The sequence below is a fragment of the Fukomys damarensis genome, unplaced genomic scaffold (assembly GCF_012274545.1).
Source record: "Fukomys damarensis isolate Sample0158 unplaced genomic scaffold, DMR_v1.0_HiC HiC_scaffold_7, whole genome shotgun sequence".
Lineage (NCBI taxonomy): Eukaryota > Metazoa > Chordata > Mammalia > Rodentia > Bathyergidae > Fukomys > Fukomys damarensis.
Window position 1 is genome coordinate 3943372 of NW_022900919.1, and position 19499 is coordinate 3962870.

Consider the following 19499-nt stretch of genomic DNA (forward strand, 5'->3'; position numbering starts at 1 on the left):
CATTTCACCATTTCCCAGGAGGATTATTAGGGAAAAAGAGAGTAGAACAAGAACAGAGTCCCTGAAAAACTACCATTTGAAAGTTACACAGGAACCCAAAGTAAAGGAAAATGAAGAGAAATTCATGTCTTAGCTATGTCTGTTCTTGACTACAAGGCCGAGCTCCACTGGGGCAGGAACTCGGTGTTGCTCATGCCCTTCCCCAGGCCTGAAGCAGACGGCACAGGCTTCATGGAGCCATGAAACCGCCCAAGTATGCCAGGCTCCTCCTGACTTCTTTGTCTCTCTGAGGCTGACTGCCCTCCCCTCAACTCACAGTTACTTTTAAGAAGGCAGTGTATGCATACATGTATTCTGGATTCACACTGTTACCACCATAATGACAGATCGACCAAAGGAAATATTTAAAAATATGAAATACTCCCAAGTAGTCAGTTATATCAGCTATCCCACCCATTTGGCTGGCTTCTTACTGGGTCCAAAAGAACACAGTAGTGACAAGTAAATGAGATACCCTGGTCCCAGAGGTAATCACCTAGGGCAAAATGATAAAATACAAGTGCTTTGGGCTGAGATTTCAGCCCGAGTGTCCCAGCTCACCACTGCACACTGCACACTTTGGCCCTGTCAAGTGGAAGTCCCATTACCTATCTGCATTGCAGGAATGGCCTCTGGTATGTTTGTATCTGTTCCCCAGACTTAGTGAATACCCACTCCCCTTCAACCTGTAAATAAGACCAACCTATTTTTCAAATTTGAAAAATTTCCCCACAATGTAACACAGTTGTCTGGTCCTATCACAATCTGAGTTTCTGTGTTTACTTCACTGTTGCCTAACTCCTAGTTGTTAGCTCCACGAGTGAAGGAATGTGCTTATTTTCATCTCAGTGCCCAGTTCTTGTTCATTGAATGAATGTGTAAATGAAGTTACGATTGCAAAGCCAGTTTTCTAGATACTGGTGCAAAAGTACCAGTGAAAGGTAGTACAACGATTGTTCCTGCCTGTGAAGACCTGTCTTGGAAGGAGCTTTCTGTTCCATTTAGACATTCCTGTACCACCTTCCACTTGGAACCCCATGGTCCTCTTAAGGCACCTGATTTCAGAAAAGCAATAGAAGGAAAACCAGCTTATTTTCCATATAGTCCTAAAGAAAGTAATGAGTAAGTAAACACTTTTCTTAAGTGACTTTACTTTTTTGTGGGCTTTGTCACTCCCCTAGTCATTACCTGTCTCCCCACCCTTACCTAAAATCTCTCTTCTCTTGTTACTCATTTGAGGGTGGCTTTTTTTTTTTTTATCACAACCTTGTGTGTGTGTGAAATTCTTCTGCATGACCAGCTCCAAGAGGAAATGCATAGAATGAAGTGAGTCCTTGTGAAGTGGAAGCCGTCCTGGGACAGCACGCATCCCCTCTAGAGGACAGGATAGACTCTGCCTCCAGGTAGGCCTCTGTTCAGCCATCTTTGTGTGCAACATTTGGATCCTGCAGGTATTTAGCCTGTCATATGAATTCCACTTTAGGTTATTGTGACTGACACTGTGGAACTTACTAGAAAATATCCAGAAACAACAGTCAAAGGAATGTAAATATTTGGGAAATATACAATAGTCAAAAGTATCCTACTAACTTAAATATCAAAGTACCACTGCTATATATTATGTATCCCTGTCTCAGGATTTTAACTACTGTATGCAGATACGACACCTCAGGAAAACGTTTTGAAGTGTTGTCACCAGGAAAGAGAAAAGTCTGTGTTTTAGTTTGCATAAGGACAGTTTCCAGTGATAAGTAAATGGGCTGTGGAAAGTCAAGTGGTAAAAAGAACCTAAAAGATCACTTTGCTCAACCCTCATTTTAGGATGCTTAATGTGCTACGCTGTGGATCACTGCCCAGGATGAGTTGGCCGTTGGTTTGATATTTAAAAAGCTAGAAACCAGAGCCTCTGCCATACTCAGTAGCCATTTCAGTCACATGCCCATTTACCTACAGCTTCCTTCTGTGTGAGGAGCTGACTTGGAGTAGGGGAGTCATCAAGTAACTTTCATTTCTTGGGTGTTTTTAATATAAAGACTTTAGAATTTAGAGCCACATTCTCATTTCTCTTAACTTCCCCTAAGCTGCTTAAAAAATAGATTGCCAGTGTCCCCAAATTATTGTCTTTTATTCTCTTTTACAGTAAGAGCAATACCACCCCCAGAATTTCCCAGAGTCAGTGGTCCTCCTAGATACTCTTCCTTGAAAACTGTTTGGTTTGATGATGAAACCTGGTGTGGGAAGTTCCAGTTGCCCTGTGCCCAGCCCAGCCTGCCCTTTCCTTACCACCCTTTTGGCTGCTTGTCTCCAAGTCATCCTTTGAAGGGCTGCAGGGCTGGCCATGTGACATGGGCCCACTGTCTTACTATTAAATGCTGCCTAGATTGCTGTGATTTTTATAGAAAAGGAAAGCATTTTTCTCCCTGATTTTAGGAGCTTGAAATAAGGAGTAAGATTTTTTAATTGGTAAGTATTAAACAATTTTTGAGTGGTCAAGGGGTGGGAAGGAAATGAGTGCCTCAGAAAAACGTACATTCTACCAATCTCTGATTTCAAAGTTATTTTCTGACCTCTTCTTGCATGTGAATTCTAATTCCTGTGCCATGCAGTCCTCCCTGTTTCTTTCTCCAAGGATCTTTTTGGGAAAAGACTCTTGAAAACAAATGGGGACTAGTGATTATCTCCACCCAATACTTAGCTCTTCTGTTCATGGGAAATGCCTTGCTTAGGGTGGCTTGGATCTGAGCTTTAAGTGCTGGTCCACAGAAAGTGTTCCTGCGACCTGGCCTTTGCTTTCTTCCATGGACTCTTTGAGAAGCTTCCTTGTCATGTCCTGCCCTATGGCTAGATCTTAGAGGTATTCTGCACAGGGCTTGAGTGCTTGCTGTAGGAGTCCATCAGGGTCCCTTCCATTTCCCATGCTGCTGGGCTGCTGTCCATGGGGGTTTTCTCTGTTGTAACCCTTGGTCTGGACTCTGTCTGACTGTCTCACTGTGCTGCTAGAGGGGGATTTTATTTTCACAATTGCCCTCAGGCTCTTTTCCTTGGAGTCTGCCTTTGGGGTCGTGCCGGAAGTTGCCTGGGCCATCACCCTTTAACCAGCCATTCCTGGGAGCTCACCTGGGTAGAGGCTGCACCGTACATTGTGATTTCTGGGTTGTGCAGTACCAGGCTGAATAGAAAGCGTCTTGCCCACCCTCCATTGCCTGTTCTGTCACCTTCACCACTGCCCTGCTGTCCTCCACTAAGGTAGTGCTAGCATTGAACGTGTTACTGGCAGCGAGCTACTTGACCAGCTCATTGTTGCTAGCAGCTGGACATGTGCTGTCTCTGACCTTTAGAGCACTGTGTAGCAGTTCTTATAAAAGGCTCCATTAGCTTTCTATTGGCTATACATTTCTTCATAGACTCCAGGAAACTGAGTTTCTTTTTTAGCAAATTCTCTTCTTTCCAATTGAAAGACAGAATTGAGGAGGACTTCTCTGTTCCTATGAACAATATCCCTCTCCAAAAACAGAAAAGGGCTTGTTTTCATGATTGTAAACACTGGCCTCCAAGCTCTGACAGTTGCTCTGCTGTTGGCTCCGTGAGATTCCCTGGTGGGCCTGAGGACCTGGTATTTCTCTGCCCACTTGAGGAGCTAATAGCCAGTGTTGTGTTAGCAGACCTGTGAGGATGCTTACCACCTATGGGCACTATAACCACAGGCTTCTCTTCTGAACCTAGTGCTCCCAGGAAGACTGGGAACTTTCTTAGGAATCTGTGCTCGCTCATCCAGCTTTTTACAAGTAATGCTCCAGGCCAGTGTGCCAAAAAAGAACAAATAAAAGTAGACTTGTTAGACATCTGGCGGCTCACGGCTGTGACATTTTGGCTTTCCTCCACCACAGTCACAGACCAGGTACACCTTTTGTAGGCTAACATGTATAAAGAGGGCAGGGTCTTTGCAACATATCTTAATGTGCAAAATCTTATGGTTGACCATTTGGCCCCGGTCCATTTTTCCAGTTTCATAGCTACTCAAATCCCCATGGAGACCATCCATTCCCCAAGAGGTCATTGCACTGATAATCGCATGGACTCTTACTTAATGTGAGTCTCCTGCTTAAAGTTAGGAACATCATTTCAGCCATCATTTTCTATGCTTCATAGTGCATCACATGCAGTGTGTGTTGAATCAGCGTTACTATTAGATGCAAGGCTTATCAGTGAGGGATAGGATCAGGTCTCAGAGCAGGTCCGTGGAGCTCAGGGTTCTTTAGACATTCATAACATATCCAAATCCGGCCTTCAGCCCAAATCATCTCATCACTGAGCTGGCTTAGGGAGGACAACAGTCCCTAAAGCTTCCAGGAAATGACAAGTTGTTCCTACTAGTGAAGTATCTGCAGAATGCACCTGTGTCCTCTTTTTTGGGACTAAACACAGGTGTGTTTCAGCTCCCTTGCTTTCTGCCAAGTGCTGAGGAAGGATAGCACTGGGATCTTTGAGACACTGTACAGACCCTTCAAGCCCTTCAGGTAAACTAGATTTCTCTTGCTCTTGTAGTCCAGTTACAGTTTAGTATTAATTTTCAAAGACTGTCTTTATTGTCTCGATTATTAAAAACACCCTCCCAAAATATGGAGATGGGAAGTTAAAAAGTCAGAGTACACTTATGTCACCCCATAAACTGATCTCTGCCCTGCAGTGTAGTAAGTGCAGGGAGGGAGACACGGACCATGAGTTGGGTCAGGAGAGAGGCACCTCACGGAGGTAGGCAGAACTCTGGAAAGCTTCCTAAGGAGGCAGTTCCTTGTGACTCTCCAAAATGGTTTTTAGGTGAGACTATATGCCTGCCACAATCTGAAAGATAAATGTATGTAAAGTTCAGGTTGCATCTATCTGCTTGTCTTGGTGGGACTCTGGCACACTTCCTTCCTTCCACCCAACTCTACTGTCAAGGTGTCAGACCTAACTGGGCTTCTGCTCAGATGTCTCTTAGTTAACCACAGGTTTTGCTTACCAGGTAAGGTAAGAACTTTTCCCCTACAACCTGGATAATAGATTATAACGAGAACCAGTGTCATAGCAAGTTGTGCCGCATATTTAAGCACATTCCCTGACCAGCACATGTCAGGTTGTCAAGTGAACAGACACCCTTAGGAGATCAGATTAATCTGATAAGTTGTATTACATGTGCTACTATTTTCACATCAGTTCTCTTTTCAGTACTGGATTTTACTCTTCCCATTTATACTGCTTTAACTTCCTAGTGCTACAACTTAACTTCTTTAAGGGTCATTTTCAGTCATTAAAGGGCTTATCACACACACATTTGGGTTTGATTTGGAGGAGGTCATCCTAAAATATCAGACTACCGAGTGGTAGAGTTAGAACTAGAAATAATTTATGAATACCTAAACTGTGCTAGGTATCCTCTTCAATCTTAAGGCAATCTTTGAATGGGAGATAGTTTTAAAAATTATAATAACTTTATGAAATTATATGGTATCCCCATGGTAACCACAAAGAAAATATCTGTAGGACATAAAAGCGGGGAAAGCCCAAGACACTACCAAAAAAGAGAAACAGTTAAACACGAATGGCTGCTTGGGGGAAATGGAAGGCAAAAAGTTAAAACTTATGCAGAAAACAAAATGTCAAGTACTTCAGATATAAAGGGATTAAACACTCCTTTCAAAAGGTGTAAGCAGTATTATTAATGACCTGATGTGTTACCTACATAAGAGTTAACTTTAGATCTAAAGACAAAAAGGATGGAAGAAGGTCTTACATACAAATCCAAAACCTTGAGCAGGTGTGTTTGTGTATTTATGTTAAGACCAGGAAAAAAGACTAAGTAAAAAAAATGAATATTTATAAAAATGATCAATTTACCAAGAAAAATACAACAGTTCTAACTGTGCACTTTTAGATATGCTCCAAAATATATGAAGCATCCACTGACCAAATTGAAGGGAAAATAAATATCATTACAATAATAGTTTAATACTACTACTGATTTCAATAATGGATAGCAAAAGATTAGTAAATATTATCAAGGCTATAGATACCGTATCTTAACAGTACATACACTCTGCTCATTAACCATCCAATGTATATTTTCTGAGTTGCACATAAAAAATTGTCCAGGGTAGACCATATGCTAAGCCACAAAATGTCTTAATAAATTTTGTGCAGGGGCCGTGCTAATCTTCTCTGTATGGTTCCAATTTTAGTGTATGCGCTGCCGAAGTGAGCACAGTCTTAATAAATTTTGAAAGATACAAAGTTTTTCTGATAATAAAGGAATGAGATCAGAAGTCTTTGATTAAAAATACTGAGAGATTCACAATTATGTGTAAATTAAACACTGAGCATCAGTGTATTAAAGAGGAAATTAGAAAAGAATTTAGAATTGGAAAAAAAAACCATTGGAGAGCTTCATACAACTTCTTGAACAAGCAAAAGGATTAACAAGTATGAAGATAATTCAGTTGATAATATCCCATCTGAGAAAAGAGAATGAAGAAAAATAAACAGGCCAAAAGCCATATGAGACTTCATTAAGTGTACAAACATCAGGGGCATCTCAGAAAGCCAGATGAAAGAAAGGGTACAAATATTCGGTGAAATACTCATTGGAAATGCCTTTGCTTAATCAAACGGTGACTTGTATATTTATTTAAAGAGTTCAATGAATAACAAGCAGGGACAACAGCTGGACATTGGGCCACGTAATAGAATTATTGGTAACTAAAGACAATTTCAAACTGCAAGAGAAGCTACTTATTCAAGAAATTCTCAATAATAGGTGACTTCTGTTGAGGAACTGTATAGTGTTAAAAGTGCTAAAAGAAAAAGCAGTGAATTTTTTATCTAGTACATATTGCCTACTTTTTTAAATGAAGGAAAATAAAAGACTTTCTCAGGTAAACCTGTGGGAGTTAATTGCTAGGTCTTCTGTATAAGAAATGGTAAAAAGAGTGCTGAAATAGGCATTAGATAATAAGTGGCACTCTCCTGTAATCTCAGCACTTGGCAGGCTGAGGCAGGAGGATTTCTGTGATTTTGAGGCCAGCCTGAACTACATAGTGATTTCAAGGCTAGACAGGACTACACAGTGAAACAGTCTCACAGAAGAAAAAAATTCAAAGCCATATAAAGACACTGTAAAGGTAGCTAGTTAAGTAAACACAAAGCCAGGATAGCACATTTTGATTAATGACTCCTTTTTAAAGGAAACAAAGTAACAGAAGTCTGTATTAATGTGCACACTACATATAAATACGAAGTGTTTGACAGTGAGATAGGGAAGATAAAGACAAGCTTTTGTATACTATTAAAGCTCAAATTGATGCTCAGTGTTAGAAATTTAAGATATTCAGGATAACCATGAGAGAAAATCTAAAAGTAGGTGTGGAAATGGTGCTTGGACAGGATTATATACTAAGGAGAAAAAAGTTTTGAAGACAATAATGGAAGGGTTGAGCAATGAAAAAGCAGTAGCAAAATGATAAATGTCCCTTTCTATGAGTACTTTAAATAAACTATATGACCTCAATAGACCTGTATCAGATCCATGAACGCAAAAATTTAAATTGAAGGTGAGAAGATAGGAAAAATAATGGTAGAAGTAAAAAGGATGAGATGAATCTAGTTAGACAAAACAGACTGTAAACTATATACAGAATATATTTTGACAAGATACAGTGATAAACATTGGCACATATGGCTTCCAAAATACATGAATCAAAAAATGATAAAATTGAAGGGAGAAAGACATTTTTCACGAATAAAAGACATCTACCATACATCTATCAACAGAATTATTTGTAAATCAGTAAGGAAATAGAGGATTTAAATAGAATATGTGAGAGGCATAGACTAGCAACAGCAGAATACACACATGCATGTGTTTTTCTCGTGCAATTTCAAGCCACAAACAAGACCTTATGAATTAAAAAAGCATTAAAATCTTAAAAAATGTCTCGGAGGAGAATAAAGCTAAAAAGAAGGAAAAGTGTAAATGTTAAAAATATGTAGAAATTTAACCATGTGCATGGGCATGTACTAGGTATTTAGTCTGCGACTTCGTACATTTCAGTAAAGCACTTACGGAGCTATGCTGCCAGCCCTGATTTTGTTTATACTTTGTTTCTTGGTTTTGTTGGTTGGTTGCTTTGTTTTTTGTCTTGCTGTGTAGTTCAGTCTGGCCTTGTATCCTAGACTGGCCTCAAAATCACAGCGATCCTCCTGCCTCGGCCTCCTAAGTGCTGGGATTATAGGTGTGCCACCATACCCAGCTTGACTGTTTTTGCAAGAAATTCTGAATTGCCCAAATTGGACTTAAATTTCAAATCCTTGGGCCAAAGCCCCCTGCGTAGCTGGGACTACAGGGTGCATCATCATGTCTAACTGTTAAACAGCACAGTCTTAAATGATGGAACGGGGTAAGCTAAACACCAATAGCACAAAGAAATGAAGTTGAAAACAAAAATAATAAATGATCAATAAACCAAATATGGAATTTTGAAATTATAAACAAAGTTGAGAAAATGTCACCTAGACCAAAAAGGGAGAATACTAAAATAACTCAATCAGAAATTACAGTGGTGACATTAAAGCAGATCTTGCAGAAATAGAAGGATTACAACAATCTGCCAAGAAATCACGTAGCTGATAAAATGGACACATTCCAACAAACATTGTCAAACCTGACCCAAGAAAAAGAGGATTGAGCAGCATATAAAGAGAAAGCAGATTGAATCAATAACCAGAAAAACTCCCAAACTCCAAGAAAGCCCAAGACTAGGGGAACTTAAATAACTTATTCTATCAAACAGTCTCAGTAATCCTCAAACTCCGGTGGAAAAAGACACAAAAAAATGATACTTCATAACTTACTCTGTATGTTCAGATTCTTAAAAATCAAAGATTTTATAGAAAAACCAGGTGTGTACCCTTATGAAAGTAAATGCAAATGACTTAGGCAGAACATAAGTGGAATCAGTTACCTTAGTATTAGGCATTGCAATCACTTGGGACCTCTAGAAGGCAAGGATAAAATTCAACATGATATAAACTGCCCTAATCGGATGGAGGAGAGAAAGCATGTGATCACTTAGATGGATACAAAATCAGAAATCTTAACACCTTTTCATAATTTAAAAACTAAGAAGCAACAGTCTCGACAGAAGACATAAGTCTTTAAGCAATAACAATCATAAAAGACTAGAAGGCTGAAAATGAATGTATCCTAAGATCAAAAGCAAGACGGCTGGGAATTTAGCTCAGTGGTGCTGCTGCCTGCCTTGCAAGTATAAAGTCCTGGGTTCAATTCCTGGTACCAAAAAAAAAAAAAGACAAATGTCCACTCTCACTTTGATTCAGAATTGTGCTAGATGTAGCCGTACCTATTCAGGAAACAAAATGTTTTCCAATTGGAAAACAAAAAGTAAAATTAATATTCATATGTGATGTGATTGACTAGAGAATACATCAAAAGTAGAAAATTCTAAAAAAAAACCTTAAGCTAATAGCTAAGTTCACAAAAGGTCGAGTCTAGATCAACATAATCAGTTTTATGTACACTAGGAATAAATCTGAAAGTGAAATTAAGCAGCTCATTAATGACATCAAGGAGGATAAAATACTTATAAATTTAATCCATCAAGGAGGTACAAGACTACACTGAAGAGTGCAAACCATTGGTGAAGTAACATGAAGACCCAAGTACAATTTAAAGAATCCCCAAGTAGAATACACATATATGAATAGGAGGATGAATTTACATCTCTTGGATTCAAACATTTCTACACAGTTACAGTAATCAAAATATTGTGTTACTGGCCTACATATGCCCCTATAGATCAATAAAATGAAACTGAAAGTCTAGAAATAATGTACATTTGTGATTAATAGGTGTTTAGCATGGATGCCAAGGCCATTCAACATGTAAAGATAATCTCTCAGCAAATGGTGTTGGGAACAAGTGGATATCCATATATATATTTTTTTTAAAAAGCCCTTCCTGTGATATACTCAAAATAAACAAAACGCCTGTATTTAACACTTAAACTTATAAATCTTATAGACCTAATGTAAATATCTGTGATCTTAGATTTCTCTTCAGAAATGACAAAAAGTGCAAGCAACAAAAAGAAGGTATTTTATATCATCAACATTAAAATATCTGATATGGGCCTAGTCTCTGGACTATTGAAATGACTCAACAATCCTACAGCAAGACAGCTGATGAATAGCAAAGTAAAAGACGTTTTCCAGCAAAGATATATAAATGTCCAATCACATGAAAAGAAAATAGTACTATTCATTAGAAGAATGCACGTTACAACCAATTCCGGTACTGCTTCCTACCCACTGAATCGTGGTCACCTTAAAAAGCAAATTTGTGTTGGCTTGAGTATGGACAATTTGGAAGCCTTGTCCATTGGCTGATGGGAACATAAAGTTAAACAGCCAGGGCACAACAGTCCTTCACTGAACACAATTATATCATTCAAGACTTTCAAGTTTATATCTAAAGGAGAAATTACTCCAACTTTCATAGCACTAGTCATAATAGTTGAAATGTACAATGCTCCCAGATGTTCACCCACTTATGTACAGATAACCAAAATGTAGCATATCCGTACTTTGCAATGTTCAGTCATTAAAAGAAGATATAATATGACTTTTCCTTGGACCACAGTAAAGCCTAGTATTGGGTAGATTTACATGGCCCCCCTGACACCAAGCTAGTACCTGTGAATTAAACCTTCAGACTTGCTCTAGTGTTAGGAAGGAAACTATCCCCTTCCAGGCAGAATTTATCTGAAGTCTCTTTTCATACTGGTTAACTACAGTGGCTTTGGGCTCTGGACAAACCTGAGTGACAGGCAGGGGCCACTGCCCATGGATTCAGCCATCCACCAGTGCTATAGCAGCCTTGGTGGCTATGGGAGTTGAAATCTCCAGCCTGGTGCCCTCAGGAGTCACAGTCCAGCATTGCCAGCTACTGCAACCTTGGGATTGGGAAAACCCTAATGCTGCATTGACCACAGTCGTAGAGTCTCCAGACAAATTTACTGCTGAAGCTTTATTCCAAGGCCAGACTACAAAGATACAGTTCAACGCACAGATAAAAATTCATGACCACAAAGATCAAGAACAGTCAAGAAGCATGACATGAAAATGAATGATTCATCCTAAAGAGCTGGACATGCATGAACCTGACAAGGAATTCAGAGCAACTTTTAAAGATCAGCCAACTTCAAGAAAATAAAAAACAAAGTGAGGAAAGTTGTAAGTGACTAGAATGATAAATCTAACAGTGGGATTGAAATAATACAAAGCCCTGGAGCTGCAAAATAATTAGTGAATAATGAAATAGAGAACATCAACAGAACCAACCAAGCAAGAGAATCAGACAAAAGACTGAACTGCATGTGCTTTGCATGCACAAGTTCCTGGTTTTAATCTCCAGTGCATGCACATGCACACACAAAACCAAAGAAGGAAAATAATACCACAAGCCAATATCCCTGATAAACATAGATGCAAAAATCTTCAACAAAATACCATCGAACAGTTCAGTAGCACACTAGAAAAGTAATTCACCGTTATCCAAAGGGACAAAGCTAAAGAGATTCAGGTGGTTTGGGATATATAAATCAATACATAATGCATTAACAGTGAATAAAAGCCACACTAATGTTTCTATAAGTGTTCAACTTCCCTTTATGATAAAAATTTAACAAATTGGGTGCAGGAATATGCTTCAATAAAATAAAGGTTATGTATGACAAACCAATGTCTTAACTTTGAAAATTTGAAAGCTTTTTCTCCAAGATAAAGACAGAGATAAGAATGCCCATCCACACTTCTGTTCAACATAGTACTGAAAGTCTTATCCAGAGAAATGAGGCAAAAAGAATAAGAAAAGGCATTCAAATGAAAAATGAAGTTAAATTTTCCCTGTTTTCAGATAAGATACAGAAAAACTATAAAGATACCTTTTAAAAGTTAAAACTAATGAATTAATTCAGTAAGGCCTCAGAATAGTCAACATACAAAAATCTTGGTCATTTCTGTGAATAGTCCGTATGGGATCAAGAAAACAAGCCCATTTACAATAGCTACAAAAAATGCTTTGCAATAAATTTAACACAAGTGAAAGTTAGCTATATTGATAATTGTAAAACATTGGTGAAAGAAATTAAAGACAACTCAAAAGATACCCTGTGTTCATAAAGTAGAAGAATTAATATTGTGGAAATGTACTCAAAATAGAATGAACATTTAAATGTAAGACTAATTATAAAACCACTGGATAACTAAGGATGAAAGTTCCATGGCATTGAGTTGACCACTGAGTTTTTAGATGTGATCTCAAAAATAGAAGTAAAAGCCAAAAATTTAAAATGGAATTTCATCAAGCTGAAGAGCTTTTATATACAAAGAAAATAAAGATGCAGTAACTGAATGGGAGAAAATATTAGCAATCTAGTAAGGGGGCTAATATCCAAAATATATATGGATCTCAAAAGTTAAAAAAAATGTGCAAAATGCTGGAATAGACCTTCTCAAGACAATAGTAAGCAAGTGTTTTTTAAATACTCAATATGACTAATTAAAATAAAAAAGCCACAATGAGACATTACCTCACTCCCATTAGAATGGCTGGGTTTTTTGTTTGTTTGTTTGTTTTGTCTTGTTTTTTAAGAGGATTGCTGGCAGGGATGTGGAGGAAAATATGTGCACACTTTTGGTGGGAATGGAAAATACTACAGCCTTATGGAAAACAGCCTGGAGGTTCTTCAAAAAAGCTAGGAGTAGAACTAGTGTATGATTACCAACTGCACAAGCCTGTATAACCTAAAGGAGCTTAGGTCAGTTTGTGGAAGAGAAAACTGCACTTTTACTTTCACCTGAGCACCATTCTGCATAGCCAAGACGCAGAATCAATCTGTGTCCAGAAAAACATGGTTCTGAGGGACATTTACAGTACAAGATAATGATGCATGGTCATCATATGTTTGTGGGCAGTCAGGTGGGAATGGTACTAAGGGTTATTTTAGTCTGATTGAGATTAGAATGGCTTTCATAAAGTTATAAAGTTAAAATTTTAGGACCTCATTTTATCCATAAATCCATAGCACTCAGCAAGCTTTTAGCAAATACTCACTGAGCTCTTACTCTAGCTACATTTTACTACATTCTGGTAACAGATTGGGGGCACTGTATTTGTCTTCAAGAAGCTTAAAGTTGAGGGCAGTTAGGCCAGTTCATAATTACACTTTGTTGTAAAGTCACCAGCAGGAGAATTATGTGAAGCATTGAATACATAAAGGTGTTTTCCCTTTTCCCTTGTGTAGTGGATGTTTATGTTATGCAACATTGGCCCTGACTGAAAATGGAGAAAAGTCACAGATGCTCACCGAAATGATTTCAGAAGGCAAGTGACAGGGGAACACGGTGTGTGGAACAGAAAGGCAAAGGCAGGTCGTGAGAGGCCTCGCATCTTACTCTGTAGGAGACAGTTTTTATTTGGAAGCCACCAGTCACAGAGGGTTACACTAAAGTGTAGCAAGAATATGTGGGACTATAGCAGGAGCTCGCCACAGAATCAGGTACAGGTGATGGGAAAATCTTGAAATTCTAAGAAAACCTTCCTGTTAGATGAACAAACACGGTTTTCTGCGTGTGGGTCCAGAGCGTCTGTATGATCTTAAAATAGCCTGTGTTTTAATCCCCATAGAAGAGGCAGTAGACTAACAAAACATACTAGATATGGGAAGCCGTAGTGACATTGCTGATCTAACCTCTTCAGTGAGACGATGAAGCCAAGAACTGAGGCAGAGTCGCTATAATGGAACGTGTGAATGTAGGTACTATTTAAATAGTAGATGCCGTCTGATGAGTCTCATTAACTCAGACTAGCGGAGGGAAGAATAAATCTAAATATTGTGGGAAATGAAAAATATAATTCTGTGTTGTGTGGCCATCCAATAAACCATTTAATTTTCATAAGCAAAATTGATTGCTCTAGTCTCCCTACTGCCAAGTGAATAGGGAAATATAAAATATTACCCGTCATTAGCAACAAAGAATAGATTATTTTTACCAACACTACAACTAACTTCACATTACCTATGCTATGATTTTCTTTTTTTTTTTTGTTGGTACGGGAATGAACTCGGGTCCTCGCACTTGCAAGGCAGGCCACCGAACCGCTGAGCTAAATCCCGGCCCTGTGATTTTCTTAATTAGGGGAAATGATAAAGATTCCTTCGGGGACACATGATACAGTCATTCCACTAATATCCTAAGGTTACGCTAAGTTGAAACCATAACTCCGGAGACCTCTGCATTTGGTCCTGCACAGAAGTGTCGCACTGACTGGGATCTATAGTGACGTCACTGGTCTACAGTGAGAACCGTGAACAGAAGCAGCCCTCTGGGAAAACAAAAAGAGAAACAGCCTCTGGTCTTGGCTGCAGGTGAGTGGGCTTTTAAGGAGTGAACCTGATTCAACATACGTGGATTCTTCTTAATCAGTAGAAAATACAGATATACTGACAGCACGTATTTGTAGGATGTTCATTCCCCTGATTGTGATTTTAAAAAAGAATCATTGCCTTTGTCGCTTATAGAAGAGCTTGGATTTTTATTTTGTATTTTTTTTCTTTGGGCAGGATTTTTCTGCATTATGTCATCTGTGAATAAATTTTTTAAAAATTTTTTCCTTTCTAAATTTGCCTGCTTGTTATTTGTCTTGAAAAACTGTACAATGTAGAAATGCCTGTATAATATAGAATATTTTGCTCCTTAAAAATCTATTTCAACATTAGATTGTTTTGTTTTTCTTTTAAATACCATTAACATTTCTGGAGTGTGTACAAAACACTGAATGATTTTTTAATAAGTAAAAATGAGAGGTGCTGGCTTCAGACTAATTTGAAATTATCCCTGTAAAATATAAATTATATATGATTGTAAGAAATGGGTTATGGGTGCTGGGCGTGGCGGTGCACACCTGTAATCCCAGCACTCGGGAGGCTGCGGCGAGGGTCGCCTAAGAATCATTGCCTTTGTCGCTTATAGAAGAGCTTGGATTTTTATTTTGTATTTTTTTTCTTTGGGCAGGATTTTTCTGCATTATGTCATCTGTGAATAAATTTTTTAAAAATTTTTTCCTTTCTAAATTTGCCTGCTTGTTATTTGTCTTGAAAAACTGTACAATGTAGAAATGCCTGTATAATATAGAATATTTTGCTCCTTAAAAATCTATTTCAACATTAGATTGTTTTGTTTTTCTTTTAAATACCATTAACATTTCTGGAGTGTGTACAAAACACTGAATGATTTTTTAATAAGTAAAAATGAGAGGTGCTGGCTTCAGACTAATTTGAAATTATCCCTGTAAAATATAAATTATATATGATTGTAAGAAATGGGTTATGGGTGCTGGGCGTGGTGGTGCACACCTGTAATCCCAGCACTCGGGACTCTGAGGCAGGAGGATCTCTGTGAGTTTGAGACCAGCCTGGGCTACACAGTGAGTTCCAGAGCAGTCTGAACTACATAGTGAGACCCTATCTCAAAAAAAAAAAAAAAAAAAAAAAAAAAAAAAAAAAAAAAAAAAAAAAAGAAAGAAAAAAAGAAAAGAAATGTGTTATGGCTAAGTAGGTCTACAGTTTAGATTTGTTTGTTTTTGGTATTGTGTTTGGGGGTTTGATTATGATGAGGGTTAGTATCAGAGTTAGGGTCAGAATTACATGTTCATGGCCAAGGTCCAGTTTCACACAAGGAAACAGACAAATATCTGCAGCCACATGTCAGACCCAGGCCTAAGGATATATCTGAGCTTCTGGACAAACCCAAGTAAAGGTTGAAGACAAGCATTTATACATATCCTAGGTCATGATCCAGTATTCATGTTGATGGTCAAATTCAGGTTGAGATTTTGGCCCAAGGTCCATATCTAAGATGGGAGGTTGAGTTTTAAGATCCAGTGTCCATGGATAATGTTGAGTGTAATCCACAGCTCAGATCCAGATGTAAGGTCCAGTACAGAGACCCAGTATCCATTTCCCAAGTGGAAGTTCAGTTGAGATCAACATCTGAGACTGAAGATTTAGTTTAAAGATCCAGGTCCAGGTTGAAGGTATAGGCTCATGGTTTTAGGATCTAGTGTGCACATTCAGGCTCAAAGTTCATGTCAATTTTTAAGGTCCAGATCCATGAAAACAGAAATTAGGTCTCAATGGAAAATTCAAGATCATAGACAAATCTAATTCTAAGACTGTATTTTATAGTCAAGATTAATATCCAAGATAAAGATTCAGGCCTAGCACCCAAATCCATGTTTGATTTCTAAATCCAAGGTCTGAGTTCAAGATTTAGTTTCCAAGGTCTAACTACATGGTATAGGTACAGGCCAAAGGTGTAAGTATAGATCTACTGCCCAGATCTAGGTGTGAATTAAGGTTCAAGGAACCAGGAAGGAGAAAAGGACATTTACACAACTTCAGGTAAACTATACATCATCCTAAAGATGGAAGGACCCAGTATGGACATTTTGTTAAATTATTGCCATTCTAAGAAAGCTTTTTCAATACCCTAGAAATATTTTATCAAAACTATTTGTGCTAGGCATTCTAATGCATGCTTGAAATCCCAGCATTCTAGAAGAGGCTGAGGCAGGAGGATTGCCATGAATAAAGCCATCCTGATCTACATAAGTGTTGCAAGATTATATCTCTTACATCAACTCTTGGTGAATACACTCAACCAGCAGCTCCAAAATTGGCTGTATTGTGGTCCACAAAATATACCTTAACAAATGTTTTAAAAATACAAATCATGCAATGCTTATAGAAGACCAAAGTGTATTTGAAGTAGAAACCAGTAACGATGATGGCTGAAAAGTTCCCGGTTTCAAACTAGGGCCTCACACACTGCAGGCACACGTTCTGCCACTGAGCTATCCTTGCAGGCAAAACATTTCTAAATAACACATTTATTAAAGACAAAATCCCATGAAGCTAAAATTATTAACTACTTCAGATTAAATGAAAATGTGACAACAAACTTTGTTGGATGCTATGAAAATAAATGCTTACAGAGAGATTTAGGGTATTGATGCATATATGAAAAAGAAAGATCCAAAATCAACAAGATCATCTATATTATTAAATCCAGAGTAATTGGGAGTAAAAATGTGAGTAAAACACACTAATAAATATTAGAGGAGAAATCAGTGAAACAAAATAGGAGATCAATAGAAGATCAACAAAACCAAAAGTTGTTTGTTGGGAAAAGATCGATAAAATCACTAAGGGTGTGGCCAGCTAACTGAAAAGTTAAACATATGAATATCATTAGTCTCAGAAATAAGGGGACATCATTACTACAGATCCCATGGAATTAAGAACATAATCATAGAATTTTTCTCTCTCTTTTTTTTTTTTTTCTTTTTGTACCAGGGATTGAATTCAGGACCTTGTGCTTGTGAGGAAGGTGGCAGAACCACTGAGCTAAATCCCCAGCTCCACAATCATAGAATACTAAGGACATACCTATCCCCCTAAATTTGATAACCTATGTGAAATTGACCCAATCTGCCAAAATTCACTCAAGAAGAAATAGATATCTAAATAAACCTCTGTCTATTAAAGAAATTGAAATAATAATGAATTAACATTCCAATACAGGAGACACTGGGCAGATAGGTTCACTAGTAAATTCTACCAAACATGTAAGGAAAATATTGCCCTGGTTCTCTATATGTCTTTCAGGAGATAGAAACAAGGAAAATAGGGCCAGGGATTTGGCTCAGTGGTTCTGCTGCCTGCCTTGCAAGCACAAGGGCCCGAGTTCGATCCCTGGGTACCAAAAATAAATAAAAAGAAACAAGGGCCGGGGATTTAGCTCAGCGGTTTGGTGGCCTGCCTTGCAAGTGCAAGGATCCGAGTTCAATCCCCGGTACCAAATAAATAAATAAAATTAAAAAATAAAAAGAAACAAGGAAAACACTCTTTAGCTCATTCAGTTAGGCTGAATTGCTATAATATCAAAGTCAGACATTATGAAAAAGAAAACAGACTAATATCTCTTGAAAACATAAATCCAAAAATCTTCAACAATAGCAAATTACATCAAGCAATAAACAAAAAGATTTATGCACCATGACCAAGTGGGATTTTACCCAAGTGTGTAAAGCTAGCTCAACATTTCAAAGTCAGTGTGATTTATCACATGAACAGGATGAAGAAGAAAATAGATGCAAGAAAAGCATTTGATAACCTTTCACATACATCCATGACAGTAACTAGGAATTGATGAGGAATCACCCTAGGTGCTAGGGAACATCTGCGAGTACTCTACTGCTGACTTTATTACGGTGATCAGTAATAATATTGTACTAGAAATCAGTAAGAAACAGGGACAAAGTGAAAGATGCAGGGATTGGGAAGGAAGAACTGAATTTATCTGTTTACAGATGGCATGATCTTCTATAAATCCTTAGTCAAAGTAATTAAAAGAGAAACTAATCAATAAAATTAAAGAAGGAAAAGTGAAATTTAAATACCACTGAAACCCAGAGGATGGTCAGGAATTATCTTGAAAATTTATATTCCTATAAATTTGGAAATCTAGAAGTAGATACATTTATTGATACATATAAGCTACCAAAATAGAACCGAGTTATTTCAACACATCAATAACAAGCAATGAATTTGAAGCAATAATAGTCTCTCAACAGGAAGAGCCCAGGACTGGATGATTTACTGCTGAAATTTAGTACACATTTAAAGAAGATTAACACCAATTCTCCTCAAAACCATTCCATGGAACAGAGAAGGAAGCAAGTATACTCTTGATACCAAAAACAAGTGAACATTCAAGACAAAAGAAAACTAGATCAATATCCTAAGAGAACACAGATGGAAAAATTTTCAATAAAACTTTACAAATAGAATTAAACAAGCTTATTAAAAAGATCATGCATTACCATGAAGTTGGCTTATTCCAGGAATAAAAGATCAGTTTAACATATGCAAATTAATAAATGTAATACACAATATAAACAGAATCAAGGAAAAAATGATCACCTCAGTTGATGCATCAAAATCATTAAAGTAAATTCAAAAGTCCTGAAGAAACAGATTATAGAAGAATCTTACCTCAAAATAATGAAACCCACAGCTAACACATCAAGTGGAAAAAACAAAGCATTGCCTCTAAAGTTGGGAATGAAACAAGGGTGCCTACTCTCAGCGCTCCTGTCCACACACTGGAGAAAAGATCGTCTCCTTCAGTTCTGAAGGACTATTTTTAGGAAAACTATTCCTGGTTGGCAGGTTTTTTTCTTCCAACACCTTCAGATATATCATGCCACTCTCTCCTAGTCAGGAAGGTTTCTGATGAGAGACACAGATCTGTGTTGATAGCTTTATAAGAGTTTCCTCATA

General features: G+C 37.8%; 1 non-coding gene across 1 annotated transcript; it reads right to left on the reverse strand.

The window, feature by feature from the left end:
* Window positions 1-6175: 6175 nt before the first annotated feature.
* On the reverse strand, window positions 6176-6281 carry LOC117285261. The gene has a single exon (XR_004516243.1). It is a non-coding gene; the product is annotated as a U6 spliceosomal RNA (small nuclear RNA).
* Window positions 6282-19499: the final 13218 nt, after the last annotated feature.